Source organism: Siphateles boraxobius, unplaced genomic scaffold (genome assembly GCF_051911475.1).
Source record: "Siphateles boraxobius isolate OS27281-9 unplaced genomic scaffold, OSU_SipBor_1 6, whole genome shotgun sequence".
Taxonomy (NCBI): Eukaryota; Metazoa; Chordata; class Actinopteri; order Cypriniformes; family Leuciscidae; genus Siphateles; species Siphateles boraxobius.
Genome location: NW_027509186.1, coordinates 1,434,966 through 1,455,562, shown reverse-complemented (window position 1 = coordinate 1,455,562; position 20,597 = coordinate 1,434,966).

Sequence of the window (20,597 nt, the reverse complement as noted above, 5' to 3'; positions counted from 1 at the left end):
ACCATAATATATACCTAATAGTACACGAGACAGTCAACCATTTACACTGTTTCTTTCACAGTTTTATGCATGTTCATTTATAGATCAGTTAGTCTATGATTAATGCAGCAAAGTCTGTTTTAAAGAGGGTTTCTGTTTCATAGTCTCTCTCTTGTGCATGTGGCCACATTCCTCGGAGGTCGTAAAATCTCCTCATCATGCCCTGTAACATGACACTGTTTCTGCCCCTTGTGTTCGTTCATTTGGGCTGTTAGTTTTGGAGTTTCATAAACCTTTGTATATAATGAATAATTAGTGTCTGATTGGTCCATACCCTACAGTTCCATTTGGCTATATTGCAATTTATTTAAGTTGCATGAAGGAGACATTTTTGTGTGTGTACAATGGGGAATAAAATTAGTCCACCGTTAGAAAATGAATCTCCGAAAGATTTTATGATTAGAAATAATCAAGCATTTTTTACGGAGCCATATGTGTCAAATTTAGCTGGCTGGTCAACTGGCAAAACACAATGAGATGCGTTTCCTCGTGACGGCTCATTTAAAGACACATATATGCGTGAAGCAAAATACATGATTTTTGGAAATTGGGGCGATCCCGATTGGGATTATTCGTATATGAAACGTACCTATAAGATCTGGAAAGACATGCAATCTTATTGGAATCGTGGTCCAAAAGTGGATAACAACAAAAATCTTTCTCCCCCTCAAGCTGAACAGCCTGAGAAGGAGAAAGTTATTTCACATCCTGCTGAAGTCAGAGCGCCCCTCCCTCCCAGATATGAGAGCATTCAAACTTCTCCTGTCTCGGAACCTATAAAAAATAAATCCTACCCTGTTGATGAAAATTATTTACTATTTGTGAACACATTTTTGAATAACATGCACAACGAGACTGCACAAATGATTCGAATAACTATAACCAACATTAGTAACATTTCTGTTGATGAATTGGGTAGACGCTTGCGTGAACTGTCGTCTGCTGGGGCATTTGAAAACTCCAGAGGAAAAGTTCCCGCAATGTTCCAAGTAAATTCCACTGTCCAAAATCGCCCGCCACCCAATGTTAGGAATGACATAAAGTGTTTTTTTATGTCAGCGGACAGCGGACACACACAGCGATTTTGCAGAAAAAAAGCTGAGAGATTTCAGCAAACTAATGAGAAACCGATGTTTAGGCGCTCTGATGGCCTCCCTTTCTTTCTCCCTCTGAAAGACAGAGACCCGTGTATCCGACTGAATGGGGAAAGGAATAACAGACATTAAATTCTAAAGGAATAGATAATATTCCAGTGGTTTGTAATTTGACACCACCTTTACCGGTTACTTCTAATGATATACCATCATTGTTCAAAATGCATGATTATGCAATTATACCTGATTCTTTATTCTGCTTTTTAGGTAGAGATTTAATGCATAAGTTGGGTGTTAAATTAGAATTTGATTCTGACTTTTTGCAACTCATGTTTCCAGCAGCCTTTTCTCTTACGACCGACACAGGAAGTGCTCTCTTCGAGGATGTGTCTGCAACTGAGCTCGGACAGGAAGTAGCTGATGTAAACCCGAAATTGTGGGCGGCCCATAAGGATGACGTGGGACTTCTTGATATCCAACCTTATGTGGCCAATTTGACAATGAATAGGCCTGTGTTTATTTTTTTTAAAACAATATCCGCTTTCAAAGGAAAAAGAGGAGGGAATTCGACCCCTCGTTGATCAGTTTCTGGCTCAAGGCATTCTAGTTCGCATTCATTCACCTTACAACACACCAATTAATCCAATCAAGAAAGCAAATGGTTCTTGGCCCTTAACGCAAGACTTGAAAAAAAATTATGAATTGATAAAACCACATGCTCCTATTGTGCCAGATGTACAAACTATTATTAATTCTATTCCTTTAGAACATGCATTTTATTCTGTCATTGGTTTATGCTCCGCCTTCTCCAGCATTCCTGTTGACCAACAAACTCAGCCACTTTTTGCTTTCTGTTTTCAGAATTGCCAGTACATGTGGACAAGACTCCCTCAAGGGTTCAGAGATTCTCCGGCTGTTTTCTCCGCTGTAGTGCACGCAACGCTGAAGGATGTCAGACTCCCTCCTGACACCTGCCTGCTCCAATACGCTGATGACATTCTCGTCACTGGTGCCTCTGCGGACATGTGTGCTGCTGCCACTACAATTGTCTGCAACGTTTTAGCAGAGGCTGGTTCCAAGGCATCTAAAGAGAAACTTCAGTGGCAGCAGAGGAAAGTCAATTACCTCGGCCATGAACTGTTACAAGGCCAAGTTCGCCTGTCTGGGGAACAGAGTCAAAGCCATCGCTTTGTTCAAGCACCCTTCAACACGGAAGCAAATGCAAAGCTTTCTGGGACTGGTCAATTACTGTCGATTATGGGTGCCAAATTGCTCCATGTATGACAAAATCCTGCGAGACGCTACGCTGGATGATAAAGAGGACATTACATGGACAAGTGAGATGGACCAAGCGTTAAGACATTTGAAATCCTCTCTGTTAAGGCCTCCTGCCCTCGGCCTTCCTTGCTACAAGCGAGATTTCCACCTGTACGTGCACGAAGGTGGGGGCACAGCCGCAGGAATCCTGGCCCAAGAGCATGGGGGTACTTTTCGTCCAGTAGCTTATTTGTCTAAAACTCTTGATTCAGTGGCTCGGGGACTCCCGGCCTGTTTACGTGCAGTGGCTGCTGCAGCGATCATGGTACAGGATGCTGAAAGGGTTGTTTTATCATATCCACTCACAGTTCACACATCACATCAGGTAGGAGCAATTATGCATAACATTTCTACTCAACACATGACTGCTCAACGTCGTTCAGGCTATGAGGCTATATTATTAGCAACTGCTAATTTAACGTTGAAAGTAACTTCTGTTATTCATGGTCCTACTGTACATCTGCACAGGTTGTTGACGGATGGTGAATTTGAGAGTGACGACCACGACTGCCTGACCAGAATCCAAACTTCGACTGCCTGCAGGCCAGATGTGTCGACATCTGTCCTGGAGGAGGGAGATAATTGGTATATAGACGGATCCTGTTTCAAGCCAAATGACAATTTATACTTGTGTGGATATGCTATTGTCAAATTACCTGATCGTGTAATTGAGGCATATTCATTGCCATATAAATCAGCTCAAGTAGCAGAATTAATTGCTCTAACAAGAGCTTGTCAGTTGGCAAAAGTTCAGTGCATCAATATATACACTGATTCCAAATACGCGTACGCCGTTGTCCACGTTCCGTCAGCCTGTAAAGGTTTCGGGACCTGACGCCACCCTGGTGATTTTTGTATGCCACCAATGACATGTTGTCCGACCGGACTAAGACATGGCGGCCTTTTATCTGGGGACAAAAACGCCATAGCGCGTTGTCGACTGGCAGCATTTCTAGACAGTTTATGCGTAGGAGCTTTTCCCGTTCTGACCACTGGCCGAAGAACGGTCTGCCCTCGAGCAGCGCTCCCCATCCCGAGGTGGAGGCGTCCGTGGACACCACCGTCACACTCGAGGGAGTCCCCAGACTCACGCTTGACTGATACCAGTCGGCTATTTTCCAAGGTTCCAGAGCCGAAACGCATTTCATGTCCACCCTGAGGTGAAACAGACCAGAGGTCCATGCCCGGGGTGGAACTCGCACTTTCAGCCATAACTGCAGTGGGCGTATGCGAAGCAGGCCCAGCTGGAGTACTGAACATGCCGAGGCCATGAGGCCCAGCATTTTCTGAAACCTTTTGAGCAGGACTATAGAGCCGTGGCGAAAGGATTTCACAGTGCGCTGAATGTCCAGTTCTCACTCTGGCGACAGACGTGCTGTCATAGACAGCGAGTCCCGCACTGTTCCCGAAAAATAGATTTTCTGGCTGGGAAACAGCGAACTCTTCACCAAATTGACTGTAAGACCCAGATTCTCGAGATGCTCGAGTAATGTGGTTCTGTGTTCTTTGAGCTCTGAATGTGATCGAACTAGAATCAGCCAATCGTCCAAGTAGTTCAAAACTCGCATGCCCTGAAGTCTCAGGGGTGCGAGGGCCGCATCCATGCACTTCGTAAATGTACGGGGTGCTAGGGATATGCCGAACGGTAGGACTGTGTATTGATATGCCTGGCCCTCGAAGGCGAATCTCAAGAATCGCCTGTGACGTGACGCTATTTGTATTTGGAAATAGGCATTTTTCAGATCTATTGACATAAACCAGTCTCCCTGGCGCACTTGCGCGAGGATTTTCCTGGTTGTCAGCATTCTGAACTGGCGCTTCATAAGCACTCTGTTCAGCTGTCGCAGATTTTTTTCGGTACCAGAAAATATCTGCTGTATAGCCCCCCTTCGCTCTGAGATAAAGGTTCTATGGCCCCTTTGCTCAGCAGTTTCGCTATTTCGGCTCGAAATAGATGAGATACTTCGTTGTTTACCGTGGTTTCGACTCACGCCGTGTAACGGCAGGGACGTCGAGCGAACTGTAGCGAATAGCCTCTTTTTATAGTGTTCAACACCCATTCTGATACCCCGGGAAGCTTTGCCCACGCATCTGCGTGAATAGCTAGGTAGAATGAAATCCGGGCTCTGGCCGCGGCATAGCGGCAGCTGCAGAGCTTCGGTGTGCTGAGACATAAACACTGTGTTTATAGTGTGTGAGGCGGGAGGCGCGCCGATCACGGCGGGCAGCCTGGTCGCGCTCGAATTCTCTGTGACAGGTTGTGGAGAGAGAGCGAGCGGGACAAACCCTGTGGGGTTGAGCGTGTCTGTGAAGGAATGTGGGCGCGGGACTGCGGGCACATTCACTGCACTGAGAACACCGTCGGCTTGTGCTGACCGAATGTGTGTCGGTTTCGTTTTTACAGAAAACGAGGGACACGCATCGTGTAGTGTTTGTTGGCACTGTGTCGTGGGCACATTCACTACATTTTTGCACAATCGACATGAGTCGATTTTATTTGTGCTAGCCCTGAACTGTGGCGGGCTGTGTCTGTGTGTGGGAATGGGCACTGAGACGTGGGCATTCTTACAACACTCATAACACCATCGGCCGTGACCGGAATACCAGAAAATACACTCTTTTGGGATTTATCTGGGTTGCCGTAAAAATGCCATTTGTGTGCAGGCAAGCGGGCTGTGGTGCCGGCTTGTTTACTGCGAAATACACTGGAACAGTCACATTGTTTGGAACTGAACGAGTGAGAAGTTTCGGTGGAGTCTGGCCGCGGCGAGACTTAAACACCGTGGGTCTTAGCTGACTGTATGTGTGTTGGTTTCGTTTTACCGAAAACGTGGCACATGCAGTGTGTAGTGTTTGTGGGCACTGGGTTGTGGGCACATTCACTACATTTAATGCACAATGACATGAGTCGATCTCATTTGTGCGAGCCCTGCACTGTGGCGGGCTGTGTTTGTGTGTAGAAATGAACACTGGGCTGTGGGCATTTTTATTAGACTCATAACACCATCGGCTGTGGCCGGAATACCAGAAAATACACTGCTTATATGATTATTCTGGGTCGCCGTGGAAACGGCATTTTGTGCAGGCAAGCGGGCCATGGTACCGGCTTGTTTACTGCAAAATACACTGGAACAGTCGCATTTTCTTGGAACTTAACGAGCGAAAAGTTTCGGTGCAAGTCTGGCCGCGGCGAGACTAAATTTTATCTGCTGCGAGAACTGGGATCGAACACGGGTCTCCCGTGCGAAGGCTTTGGGTTTTGCCTCTGAGCCACAGGGGGAAACGACAAAAGCTTAAAATAGCTCGAGGATATAAGAGATCATCACAGTTTGTATGTGTTGGCATTTGTTTGCAGGCGTGCGTGTTATACAACAGGCTCATTGCTGCAATATTGAACTTTTTCAGCCGCTCGAACTAAGAGGAGCTGAGAAATGTTTGAGAAATGGAGAATGGCCACTGGATTGTGACCAAAACACACTCTTTCCTCATTTCGCCGGTGACGCATGTCCACGGGGGCGGGATAGCTTTCTTGTAACGTAAAGAGAGCTAGCCGCGCAGCGGTTTTGATAGTGGCCCGTTTCCCTGACGACTAGCGGGCAGAGGGGGGAGGTCCACAGAGCTCGCCCAGTCCTCACTGTCCGACGCCAGGATAGAGCAGCTGGCCTTCTCTACAGATGCAGCTATCTCGTATTCATTAACGGCGGAAGCGGCGGCCGTTGTCCGTCAGCGAGCGACTCGAGTGAAGCTGGTGAAGCTGGCGGGCGAACCGGCGAGCTATCACGGGCTGGAGAAGGCTCGGGGCTGTTTCGTCGACCTCAATGGCGGAAACGGCGGCAGACGGCGGCTGCTGTCCGTCTGTGAGGGACTCGAGCGATGCCGGCGAAGCTGGCGGGCGAACCGGCGAGCTTTGGCGGGTAGGAGAAGGCTCGGGGCCGCGCTGGCACGGCGCTTTTACGGCGCGGCGCTACAGCTGGCTGAAGTGCAGGCTCTGAGAATGATGCCAGGCAAGTCCTCAGAGTCACCATCGGCAGTAGCTCACAGTGAGGGCATCCGCCGTGGACGAGAGCGAGAGCCGCATGATCTTCACCCAGGCAGGAAACGCAGATGACATGGCGATCCTCTTCACTGAGTGTGGCTCGGCACGAGCCGCAGGATCTATGCATCTTGAAAAAGACGCAGCTCTTTTAGGAGAGGGAGAGAGACAGTGAAAAAATGTGTGTCGCAGCGGCGAACACACACACACACTTGCAGAAAAGGATATAACAGGATATAACTCGTCCCGCTGTGTGCTTTTTCTCAGACGGCGTGGCTTCTCACTCCGGATCCAGCGATGCGGTGATGCTTCGCTGAAGAGATGAAAATCAGTTGTACCAGCCTAATCGAGCTATGTTTATAGGGCGTGACCACACCCTTTCTGGCGGGACGTGATGAAATGGGCGCGAAATGCCCCCATTGGATATGTGTCACGCAGAGCCTCTCTCGATAGGCTGCTGCTGTTGCCGCAGGGCAGCCAATAGGCGCGCAAGCCGTCTTAACCTATGTCTGCATGCTGCTGCACAGCGTTTTACATTAATTCAAAATTAAGGATAATTTTTGGCTTCAATATCTCGTGGAAAAGAGGTTTTCCCCATAGCGTAAGATATTACGCAGTACGAGAGATACTCTCGTAAGAGAACTACTCTTACCACTCACTTATAATAACACAATTAACACATATTGCATCTCAAACATTTGTGGCATTTGAATGCAATTTACTCTGCCTCTGCTTATTTAAACATCTAAAAATATGTGAACTGTGAAGATGAGCTAATTGATAAAAACAAAAAGTCCTTTATCTCCAAGAGAAAATATGTATTTAAACAGCCCTTAAATCACAGAGCAAATAAATAAGTCACAGCTTGTTCTTGCGTTATCGCTAGCTACTTAAATCTAGACTGTCACACTATATTTCACACACTGGTTAGCCAAAAAAATATAACATTAGCTCTATTGAACACACACATCTGCAAAAATCACTCTCAGTCTTCAGTCCAGAATATAGCGTTTCATATTTCATGGTGGTATCCAAATAACAATTAAAAAAACAAAATGCTAACGTTCAATGCTTAACTTGGTTCGGACAGAACGACGTCCACGCGATGAAACCGGGGGTTCGGCGGCTGTGACTGGAGGAGGAGGGATGATCCTAGTGGCGCCAGATTGCGGCAGAGGATCAGGGGAGAGAAAGGATTCGTCATCAGACAGGTAGAGTTCGATTTCAGACATGTTGCAATTGGGCAGGGGCCAAATGCTGGAAAGCTGTCATAGAACAGCTGTAAAATCTGCTGTATACCTCCTGATGTTAGCTAATTGAGTTGACTGGATGAGCTCCTCCCATGACAATTAGGTTAATTATCTGAACGTGCCTCTCCCGAACTTTGGTAATAAAATATTAGCGAGTGAAAATCAGGGCTAAAATCAGGGCTGAAAACTTGTATAATCGTGCATAAGACCTTGTCCATACTAATACGTTTTCGTTTGAAAACATTTTGGCCTTCAGTCCACACTGAGACGGTGTTTTTATTAATGAAAACTAAGCTTTTTGAAAAACGCTCTCCAAAGTGGATAAATTTGAAAACGCCATTTTGGCATTGTAGTGTGGACTGTCAAAACGGAGGTATTTGAAAACGATGACGCATGTTTAGTCATGTGACACATATTGTACCGATATATATTCATGTTTATACCGGTATTGTGCATCTTATGTGCCATTCACTTTCACACTGTTGCTAAAATGTTACTTTCATATCACAGTTCTGCAAAGACCAAACATATGGTGACTGAGTGCAACCTGGTGAACTCAGTGAATGCTGATATATTTTGCTAAATAGCATTATCCTGCCAGAGGAATTGCGCGATAACTTTATCATTTATTTTTCCATTTGTATCATCTCATTGAGCTTTTGTGAGAATTCCATTTCCTGTCAACAACACAAAATGAACGAATCACTCTCTGAGACAACTCAGTGCTCCTGAGTCATATTAAAGATTCGTTTACAGTGAAAAAAATCACTCATGACCGACCCATCACTAACACTAGTGTGGAGGAGAAGCTTTTGGAAAACGTTAATGTGGATGGACAGCGTTTTTATACGAAAACGCCGTTTTCAGATGTATCCGGATTAATGTAGACGTAGCCTTAGAGATTTATTGTGCATTGTTGGCGGCTTCATTGCACTTTGTGAGATCGTGATGAAATGACAGAGCGACAGCATTAGTGATTGTAAAGGGAGCAGTCTTGACTCGCATTCGAGGCTTCAGCCTATATAATCCATTGAATAACACTATTATTTTTCATGCTGCTAAGAGAACCGACGCCAATTGCATGCTGTAAAGTTTCAGAAGTGACCTGGATTCACGCAGCACGGGATAGAAATATGACGCTAAAATAGTAACGCATTGAAGCAATGTAAAGGCACACTAAATTAATAGAAAAATATTTGTAGTATATATATATTTTAAATTCTATTCCAAATATTGGCAAAAGTTATGACTTGTAAATAATAGGAATGTAACGACAAAATCTCACGATACGATAATACCTTGGTGTAAAGACCACGGTACGATCATTATTGCGACATTTAAAAAAAAAAAAGAAAGAGTGACAAATGAAGACTTGGAAAAAGGTGCCATATGTGTTTATTAAACAATGATTAAACATTACAATGATGTACAAATTAACCATGTAATTTCCTGGCTCTTTTTTTTATCCTCATAACTTCTGCTTAGAAGGTATATACACACACACACACATACAGAGAGAGAGAGAGAGAGAGAGAGAGAGAGAGAGAGAGAGAGAGAGAGAGAGAGAGAGAGAGAGACAAACACACAGAGAGAGAGACAGACAGACAGACACACACACATACACACAGAGAGAGAGAGAGAGAGAGAGAGAGAGAGAGAGAGAGAGAGAGAGAGTGAGAGAGAGAGAGAGCGAGAGAGAGAGCGAGAGAGAGAGAGAGAGAGAGAGAGAGAGAGGGAGAGAGAGAGAGAGAGAGAGACAGACAAACAAACAAACACACACACACACACACACACACACACACACAGCGACAGACAGACGGACACACACGGGTTAATATTTGGGTGAACTCCCCTCATTACTGTCATTACGTTAGTTAACTCACTCTCATTACTGCAAAAAGATAAAACTGAATACAGCGCGCTATTTCCTTCATGCAAATGTAGCAGGTGTGCTTTAAGTATTTATTTTGTGATTCCACTTGTCATGACCATTTTTGGGTCTTCCTTATTCTTTCCGTCCGCCATGCTGATTTTGGGGGGTGACGCACTTTGTTTCTCCCCAGTCTGCATGAGCATTCAAAGTGCGCGTCGTGTATTGCTGACGCACGCTGCTCTAAGTGCTGCACGAGTCCTCATAATCTTTTTGTTACTCCAGATCAAATAAAAGAGGATTGATGGGACGGATTGCTGCCTTCAAGAATGATTTTTAGTCGACACACAACGCAGATAACACACCGCTACAACTGGTGCCGTGATCGTTGCTTCACTCTTCGTGGGACCCAGGCCGTTGCACGCGAGTGAAGGAGTTGCCGGGGTGATAGGCGAATGAGCGCGCCGCTGCAACGTGACTGAGTAGATGAGAGGTTCGCCATTTGCATATGAGATGTGAATTGAAAGATCTCCGATTACAGGAAACTTCCGAAGTGTTAAAGGGACTGAAATATTTTGATAATTGAAGTTAATAATATTGTGAAAAAAAAAAAAAAAAAGAAAAAAAAAGAAGATATTTACTGAAAAAAAGAAACAAATCAGAAGTGGTATTTTAATTTGAATGTCAGATACTGATATGGAGAGTTTTAATGGTCAGATGAACATGGGAAGAGGGAGGGGTGTACTGAGGTTCATCCAAGCACATCAGACAGGTGGGGCTGATCAAGTTAGTCCACTTTCCTCAACCCCTATACAAACAAGACATGCTAATGTGCCGACTACCGCGGTGTCTCAGTCTTGTGCTGTTTCTGATGATTCTGTGCAATTCTCTGACTTAAATTCTGTCCCAGTGACTCTGATAACTGACATAGTGAAACAGATAGGCAGCAGCATTGGCCAGAACATCATTACCTGTCTTGAATCTGGGGGTTTTAGCCAAAACAGGCAAAGTGATTCAACTATTACTATGAGTGATTTGTCAAAAGTCAGCTTAGTTGTTAAGCAAGATGTTAACGAGCCCCCATTCTTCAGAGGTGATGGGGAAGAGAAAATTTGTGTTGACGAGTGGGTGGAGACAGTAAAAGTGTGCTTGAGGAAACGTGAAGTGCCCTTGAAAGACCAAGCCGATGAAGTACTGACAAAGTTAAAAGGAAAAGCGCGTGATGTAGTGAAGGTTGGACTGAGAAGTAACCCACTGATTGACCTCAGTGATGGTCCAAAGCCAATTTTTGACCTGCTCAAACAACACTGCAGTGATACTGTGTATTCGTGCATGCCTTTGGCAGATTTCTACGCCACTTTGCCTTTGAAAAATGAAAGACCATTTGATTACTGGATTAGGCTGCACAATGCTATTGACTTTGCTGGGGAAGGACTGAAGAGACAAAAAAAAACTCTTGATGACCCTTTGCGTGAGGTCACTGTAATGTTTATTCGGAACTGCCCTGATACAGAGCTGGCTCTAATATTTAAGTGTAAGCCACTGGATGAATGGACTGCAGCGGATGTGCAGATTAGACTGGATGAGTATCAGAGGGAGAAGAAACTCCTACAACGCAAGGCTAATGTACATGTGAGTGGCATTGCGTGTCATGCCCAGTCAACAGACATTTTGTGTGCTCAAGGTATGGAGAAAAATGCAGCAGTAGCGCCACCTCAAGATACTGAGCGCTGTACTCAGGATCAATCTTTGAGTCACATGATCAGGCTTTTGGAACGAGTTTTGGATCAGGGTTCTTGCCAGCAGGCAACAAGAGTGAACAGACCTCAACATAAAGTACGGAGTGGTGTAACCAAACAAAATGTTGCATACGAAGTATGTGGAGATGCAGGTCATGATACTTTTTCACACTGTCGAATTAACCGCTTGTGCTTTAACTGTCATGCCCCTGGCCACAGAGCATCAGCTTGTTCTGCCGGGACCGACCCTAAACCAAAAGTTCAACAGAGCGGTCCCGACTCTGGTCAGTTGGGAAACTAGATGGCCCACATGAGGAGGGGACTAGTGGTGGGCCATGCATAATGTCCCCTGGTATTGAGGATATCGATTTGGCATCTGTATATTCCGAGTTTTGCAGTACTGTTGACGACAAGACAAAAGTGATTTTTCAAAACGTTCAGAGACTTAACACAAATGATGATCTGTTCTTTACTGATGTTTTGGTTCAGGATGTTGTTTTGCTTCGAGCCATGCTTGACAGTGGGTCTATGGCCTGCACTATGAGTACACAAGCTCTGTCCAAACTCATAGAAGCAAAAGTTCTTACCTCAAATGACATATCGCCGACACTGCTCACACTGATTGGCTGTGGTGGTCAGAAAACGAGCCCACTGGGAGTGTGTGACGTACAAATGAAAGTATTTGACTGCTCCTTCTCTGTACCTGCTTTGATTGTTGAGGGGCAAAATGCTGACCTAATTTTGGGGAGTAATGTCATAAAACATATTATTCATGACATGAAAATATCAAGTGATTTCTGGGGGAGGGTATCTGACTCACAGGGCAAAGATTCTGATACCAAAGATTTGTTTCAACTTTTGTGCAATGTTGAGTCATGGAAAGGGACGGAGCCAACTAATAAAGTTGGAACTGTAAAGCTGAAACACGCTGTCACTCTGGAGCCCATGAAAGAACATATAGTGTGGGGAAAGTTAGTTAGTGACAAGATCCTATCGGCAGGCAGTACGGTTGTTGTGGAGCCCAGCACAGCGCGCACTGCACCGAGAAATGTGTTGGTGGGTAGGATAGTTGTGTCCTTATGGGGGGATGGCAGTACGCCAGTTAAAGTTATCAACCCATCGAACAAACCTGTCTGTCTAAAACGCAACTGCAAGCTGGCTGATGTGTACACCTGCATGGCTCTTGAGGACTTTGATGTTGATTGTCTTGGCATGTCTTATCAACCGATGAAAGATTTGAAGTGTAATGAATTGGAGACTGAGAGCCAGACAAAATGCAGTAATAAGAAGTTTGAGACTGGGAGTCAACACTGTGAGCCACATGGTCTGGCTGGCCCAACGCTGTCTAGCCTGGGACTCAATGATGTCGATATAAGTTCAAATTCTTTGTCACCTTACTGGAGAGCGAGGTTGGCTGAACTGTTGATCAAGTATGAGTCGATATTTTCGCTTCATGGACTGGACTGTGGTAGGGCCAAAGGCTTTGTTCATAGAATCTGTCTAAGTGATACTAAACCTTTCAGGCTTCCTTACAGAAGGTTGTCACCGTCTCACTATGAGAAGCTGCGAGAGGCCTTGGACGACATGGAGGAGCGTGATATAATCAGAAAGTCAATGAGTGATTATGCATCGCCTTTGGTGTTAGTCTGGAAAAGGAATGGTGATCTGAGACTGTGTACAGACTTTCGCTGGCTGAATGCGCGTACCGTTAAAGATGCACATCCTCTTCCGCATCAAGCGGATGCACTAGCGGCTCTAGGTGGTAACGCGTTCTTTTCCACAATGGACTTAACATCAGGCTATTATAATGTGGAAGTGCACGAGAGTGACAGAAAATTCACAGCATTCACTACTCCATTTGGTCTTTATGAATATAACAGGCTTCCGCAGGGCCTATGCAATAGTCCTGCGACATTCATGAGGATGATGATGAACATATTTGGTGATCAGAACTTCATGAGCATGTTGTGCTATCTCGATGACATCCTCGTGTTTGCTCCTGATGAACAGCTTGCTTCGGAACGACTAGAGATGGTGTTCCACAGACTTCAAACTCACAATCTGAAGCTGTCTCAGAAGAAGTGTCATTTCATGAAGCCTTCCGTTAAGTTTCTTGGTCACATTGTGAGTAGTGAAGGCGTGACTACAGATCCTGAAAAGGTCAAAGCTATTGTTGACATCACAGAACTGGATCTTATGGAAGATGGCACTGACATTCCATCACAAACAAAAATAAGGTCATTCCTGGGTATGGTAGTTTTCTACCAGCAATATATCGAAGGCTGTTCTCGCATTGGTAGACCCCTCTTTGCATTGACATCAGGCTTGAGAAAACCGAGGCACACCAAAGGACGGAAACGTGTAATGGCAGGCAGAAAACTTACCTCTTCTGACTGGACCCAGGAATGTCGAGATGCGTTTAGTTCGCTGAAACAAGCTTTACTCAACAGAGTTACTTTGGCTCACCCGGATTTTAGTAGACCTTTCTTGCTGTCTGTCGATGCATCCGGTAATGGGCTTGGTGCAGTCCTTTCTCAGGTGGTGGCGGGTGGGGATGTTGCTCGTCCCATAGCCTTTGCTAGCAAGTCACTTAGTTATGCTCAATCAAAATATCCAGCACACAGGCTAGAGTTTTTTGCTCTCAAATGGGCAGTCTGTGACAAATTTAGTCACTGGCTCAAGGGTCAGCAGTTCTCCGTGTGGACAGACAACAACCCACTGACCTACATTCTTACTAAACCCAAGTTGGATGCTTGCGAGCAAAGATGGGTCGCAAAGCTCGCACCGTATAATTTCAACATCAAATACATTCCTGGGCCTAAGAATGTAGTTGCAGACGCCCTCAGCCGTGAACCGTTTGTGCGACCCAGTGTGTTCCACCGACTTACCAGAGTGCCCTACGGTGCTCTCTTGGAGGAGTCTCGGGCTGTGAATGCAGAGAATATCCAAGATGTGTTCCGCTGGTCGTGTCATCCTTTTGAGAAGCAAGTACAAGACAAGCCCTGTTCAGATATTGAATTGAATAATGCTGCTTTATCAAGGCAGTCTGGTATTTCTCAGGAGGAAATTTCTGCAATTCTGCACTGCGGTAAACGACAGGAAAATCATGTTCAGCCGTATGCTTACCTGCTTCCACAGCTACTTGAGGCAATTATTCCATCTCGGTTGTCTGACGATCCGGTACTGTCAAAACAGGAGCTGACAGATTTACAACATGCTGATCCTGACCTGAACAGAGTGCTTTTCTTTGTGGAGCGCAAACGTAGGCCGTCTAGGAGAGAGAGGAACAAGGAATCACCTTGTGTTCTTCGGTTTTTGAGAAACTGGAACAAACTGTCAATAAGAACAGGTTTATTATATCGAGTCTCCAAAGATGTCATCACAAGGAAGAAGACTTTTCAGTTTATTGTGCCTGCTGCTCTCCGTGATGTAGTCCTCAAGGGAGTTCATGATGAAGCTGGACACCAGGGGCAACACAGAACTCTCTACCTAACCAGACGTCGGTTCTACTGGCAAGGGTTGGAAAGGGATGTAAAAGAGTATGTGAGATGCTGCAGAAGATGCGTTGTCAGCAAGTCGCCAGAGCCAGAGGCCAGAGCTCCGCTTGAAAGTGTCAGGACATCAAGACCACTTCAGCTGGTTTGTGTGGATTTTTGGTCAGCTGAAGACTCGTCTAATAAGTCTCTGGATGTATTAGTCTTGACAGACCATTTTACGAAGCTAGCACAGGCTTACCTTTGTCCTAATCAATCCGCGAAGGTAGTTGCGAAGCAGCTATGGGACAACTTTTTCTGTATCTATGGCTTTCCTGAACGAATACATTCAGATCAGGGAGCCAGTTTTGAAAGCAGCTTGATTTCTGAAATGCTTCAGCTTGCTGGTGTTCAGAAATCCCATACGACTCCTTACCACCCAATGGGAAACGGGACTGTTGAGAGATTCAACCGAACATTGGGGAACATGATTCGTGCCTTACCACCTAAAGCGAAGCATAGATGGCCTCAAATGTTGAAGTCTCTCACTTTTTGCTATAATGCAACAATACATGAGACAACCAGTTTCCCTCCTTTCCAGTTGATGTTTGGTAGAACTCCCAGGTTGCCCGTCGACATGATGTTTGATTCTGTGCTGCTTGATGACCAGGTGGTCGACTATAACCAGTATGTGCAGTCTTTCCGGAACGATCTTGCACAAGCGATGAAAGTGGCCCAATGTTCAGCTTCAAAACAACAGCAGAGGCAAGCAAATCTCTACAACAAAAAGCAGAAAGGTGCTCCAGTGAACATCGGCGATAGAGTGCTGCTGGCCAATAAGGGCGAGCGTGGCAAGAGGAAATCTGCTGATAGATGGGAGAGTCACATCTACATAGTGACAGGAATGAACGATGAGGTCCACACATTCCGTATCAGAAATTGTGTGACTGGAACTGAGAAAGTTGTTCATAGAAATCTCATCATGCCAGTTAACTTCCTACCTCTGCAGAACGATATTTCAGAAAATGATTCTTCCTGGAGTGTTGCCTCGAGTGAGTCAAGTCTGTCTGTGAGCGAAAATGCAGAGTTGAGATTGCCCGTCAATGAATCCGATGAGAGAACTGTGGCGTGGGTGTCGGAACTCCCAGTTTCCGAAGTTGATCTTTCTGAGGGCCATTCTGTCCAGTTTATTGCAGATGACCGCTCTGCTGCCCTGTCTGCACCTCATTCTACAAGCCTCAATGGTCAGAGGGAATGCAGATCTTTGACATGCGAACCTGATGTTGATAGGAGCATTAATCAGACTGATGCGGATGTATATGCTGATAATGTAGCCACTGACCATTTACGGCATTGTTCCAGAGCGCCTTCAACTCAGGGTGGGTCATTAACTGTTAAAACCAGATGTGGGAGGGTGGTTAAACCAGTCATTAGACTGATCCAGAATATGCACCAGAAGGTTATGTCTGGGTTGTAGTTTTTTTGTTTTTTTCTCTTTTGTTTGTAGAGGTATCATATATGAGGATGATTAAATACTGTGGTTAAAATGTGCATATCTGTGTTTGTAGTACCTTTACGAGGTGTAGGGACTAAAAGTAGATACGATTTTATGTAATGCTGTGCAAAAATGACCACTAGATGTATGTAATATGTAACAGGCATGTTATTCCTTTGAGTGTTAGGAGGCTTTGCAACCCTCTTACTTTTCTAATTCTGAAAAGAATAGTCTTATGACTGGCATTTAGTGTGTCACTTGATTTACAGTATTTTCTCTTGGTACTGTGAAACAGATTTTGTTTATCATACTGTCCTCTATTATGTGGTTATATGTACCTGTTTTGTTTTGGGTGACCTTGTAGCATTTTGACATGTTATGTTTGTGTTCCTTTGTTTTGTCATGTACAAGTGGAAGTCAGCAGGGGGGAATGTAGCAGGTGTGCTTTAAGTATTTATTTTGTGATTCCACTTGTCATGACCATTTTTGGGTCTTCCTTATTCTTTCCGTCCGCCATGCTGATTTTGGGGGGTGACGCACTTTGTTTCTCCCCAGTCTGCATGAGCATTCAAAGTGCGCGTCGTGTATTGCTGACGCACGCTGCTCTAAGTGCTGCACGAGTCCTCATAATCTGTTTGTTACTCCAGATCAAATAAAAGAGGATTGATGGGACGGATTGCTGCCTTCAAGAATGATTTTTAGTCGACACACAACGCAGATAACACACCGCTACACAAATTTCATATCCGTTTTCAACTGCTTTGTTTGTTTACATCGGTAGAATGACTGTAACATTAAGTCTCTCACAGTGAAACTCCTACCTGCTTCGCGCACGTCTGGAGTAAACGCGTTTACTCTCGTTCACTTCTGCAGGACTTCAGTCAGAGTTTCAGCGACTGAAGAGAAAAACATTCACAATGTACTTTGGATTTTCGCTTACGGCGCTCGAGCGTGACCAAAAAGTACGACCGCGCGAGACTCAATAGCATTCGTGCCGAGGTCATTATGGGATAGTTAGAATAAAACCCTTTCAAATGGTTAATGCAGGAACCCTGCAAGACAGAATGAAAATCCTACAGAACAGGATATTGCTGAGCAGGGGCGTTGCTAGGGTCTTGATACATTGGGGGCTTAGCCCAGTCCGCACCACCCACCCCCGCTTTTGGTAACTACTACTTCTACTCAGAGGCACATAATAATAAGCAATAATATCATCAATGGAGGGTGTGGGGGACCTCCCCCAGGGAACGTTGGGCATTAAACACTTCATTTCCTGCATTCTGTGCATTTTTGTAGCATTTTAAATGATATGTAAAAAGATAGAATGCTTTATTTGTAGAACTGTAACAGCTATTCACAGAAACACAAATAAATAATACATGAATATGAAATAATATTTTAAAAAAATGAATATAAAACTATATATATATATATATATATATATATATATATATATATATATATTTATATTCTGTGTATATAGATATTTATCTATCTATATTTATATATATCTATACACACACACATGACTCCAACAGTCTGCTTGTATAAGTCTGGAAAAGGAACTATAGCAGGCATGAAAACGGGCCAGGGGTGAAAAAGGTGAGAAGGATATTACCCCTCTAGGGGGGTTCGGGGGCACGCTCCCCCGTAAGAAAAATTAAAATATTCCATATTTTAAACCATCAATCTGATGCATTTTGAGATGCATTTTTGCCAACCTGGGGAGAGCTGGAGAAACTTAACTTCAGCCATGAGTCAAAAATATTATGGCTTCTGTAGCGTTAGCTAATAATTTTCCACTGGAGCTTTAGCTAGCTGGCTAACGTTGCGTTCTCTCCTGCTGTGTTCAACGACTCGATTCATCAAGCTAAGCCTATGTGAACAAAGCTCCTGGGTAACTTAGATATAGCCTACCAGAAATTATTAGGGATGTCCCGATACCATTTTTTCTGAACCGATCCAATCCGATACCAAAAATTTTGAGTATCGACCGATACCGATCGGATACCAGCGCAGTTTTTTTTTTAAATCAAGTAGAATTTCTATAACTCTGTGTGTTGAACTGATAATCACTCTTTTGTGTTAAACACCATCCACTTAATACAGACAACTTCATTATAAATAAAAACAACAAATCAAAAAAATATGATCATTACCTTTGACAAAAATTATATTATAAACTAGATTAGTGGATAACTCAGTAAAATTTAGTCTAGAAAAAACAATAATTGTATAAAATATGAACATTTAGTGAAAAACATTATTTAGTGGGGAACAAAGAGACAATAAGTGTAGCACTAAATCTGGTAAAACGTTACACATTGCTCTTTGTATTGTTGTAAAATACATTCATGAAAAACAAGATAAAAATCAGAAAGATCAATTATTATATATAGTCTACTATAAAATTAAGACATTATTTAAATGTATAGCACAGCTGTTTAATGAGGCAGCAACATATGATAGATAGGACAGAACAGAACAAAAAAGGCTATTAATAATCTTTCATTGCCCAAAAGTATGATATGATTATGAAAGACTCCAATACAGTGCGGCACACAGCGCTTATGCGCATCCCGCAACCAACAACCGCTGCGTCACGAACCACCGCAAACATCCAATAGAAAAATTCAACTGCAGTAGCCACCGTTCAACCTGAAGAGGGCAGCACTCAGACGTTTCTACACCATATATGGTAGAATTAAAACACTTTAAACCAAAATGTCAAAAAATGTACTGGAATCAATGAACAGCATTTATGAAGCTCCATTCTTACAGATCATTAACTTTAAAAAGTTGTTTTAGTGTTTAGTTACCCTTTAACCAATGGCTTTTTCAGGCTCTCTCTCTCTCTCTCTCCTCTGGTGCGCACTCTAAGTGCAAGCATATTATTGTAACCACAGTAACTTTGATCTGCTTGAACACATTTTAATCGTCTTTAATACATGATTCCGAAGGATAGATTAAAAGACCTGTTCATTTTTTTAAATAAATACAAATTTATTAAAAAAAAAAAAAAAAAAATTATCAATAAATTAATTTTTTTGAGATCCGGGGCTATAAAAAAAACATCCGGGACTGAAGCCCCGAATGCCCATGTCTAAGACGCGCCTGTTGCTGAGTCCTGTAGGTTTGTCCACATACTGTCCTGTAGGATTGATAACATCCTACAGAAATTATAAGCCCTGCAAGATTCAGAATGTAGATTGATTTATTGATTGGTTGGTTGATTAAATAAATAAACTAATCACAAACTTAAGGATATACAACATTTATTACCTAACTACACTAACTTACTAGCTAGCTATCATATATCCCAGCTAACACAGTTACGTTGTGAAGACGTAACAGGACCGGCCCATATTCGTCTCAATGTCTCAATGACCTAACTGGTATGTTCTGAGGAGGTAACATCAAAGGACCGTTTTAGTCGTAACAACGACCAAAATACCACGTAAAAACAACAACAAAAAACACTGCATACATTTAATCAGCATTTATTCAGTGTTACCTGTACTATTGTGTGTATGCACCGCATGCATCAATGTGTCACACACATGTGTGCCTCAAGAATCAATCAACTAGAAAACATTTATATCATTTAATAATCAGCAGTTAGTTAATGACATTCTCCACCTCAAGATAATAAATAATTAACATATAATTTTTAACATATATATATATATATATATATATATATATATATATATATATATCATTTAATAATCATTATAACTATCATATGTTGCTGCCTATATATATATATATATATATATATATATATATATATATATATATATATATATATATATATATACATATATATATATATATATATTAAAAGTTAACAAGTTATTGAGAAGTGAAAATTTGGCATATACATTGATTTTAATTAATTTGATCTTACTTTAAGGAAAAAAATATGAAAATTTCAACAATAAAAAAATCAAAAAGTCTTATTTGTTTTCCAAAAGTAGGAGTGTTTCATCATCTTCATCATGTTGCTGCACACCTTTTCTCTGGTCTTGCTGCTGCAAAATGAAAAGTAGCCTATTTCAGTTTTCTACAATTAATTGCACATACATTTTTTCATTTGACTTTTACGTTTGTTGAAATTAAATGTTAGATTCAGCTGGTCAATATAATTTATTTAAAATATGATGGTTTCATTGTATTAATCATGTAAGATAACTATAAATATACTATAAATCCAGTAATTGTATTTACTAAATGGTTAAAATGCAGGAAACAAATAAATTAGGATTAGTGGATTACAAAATCGGA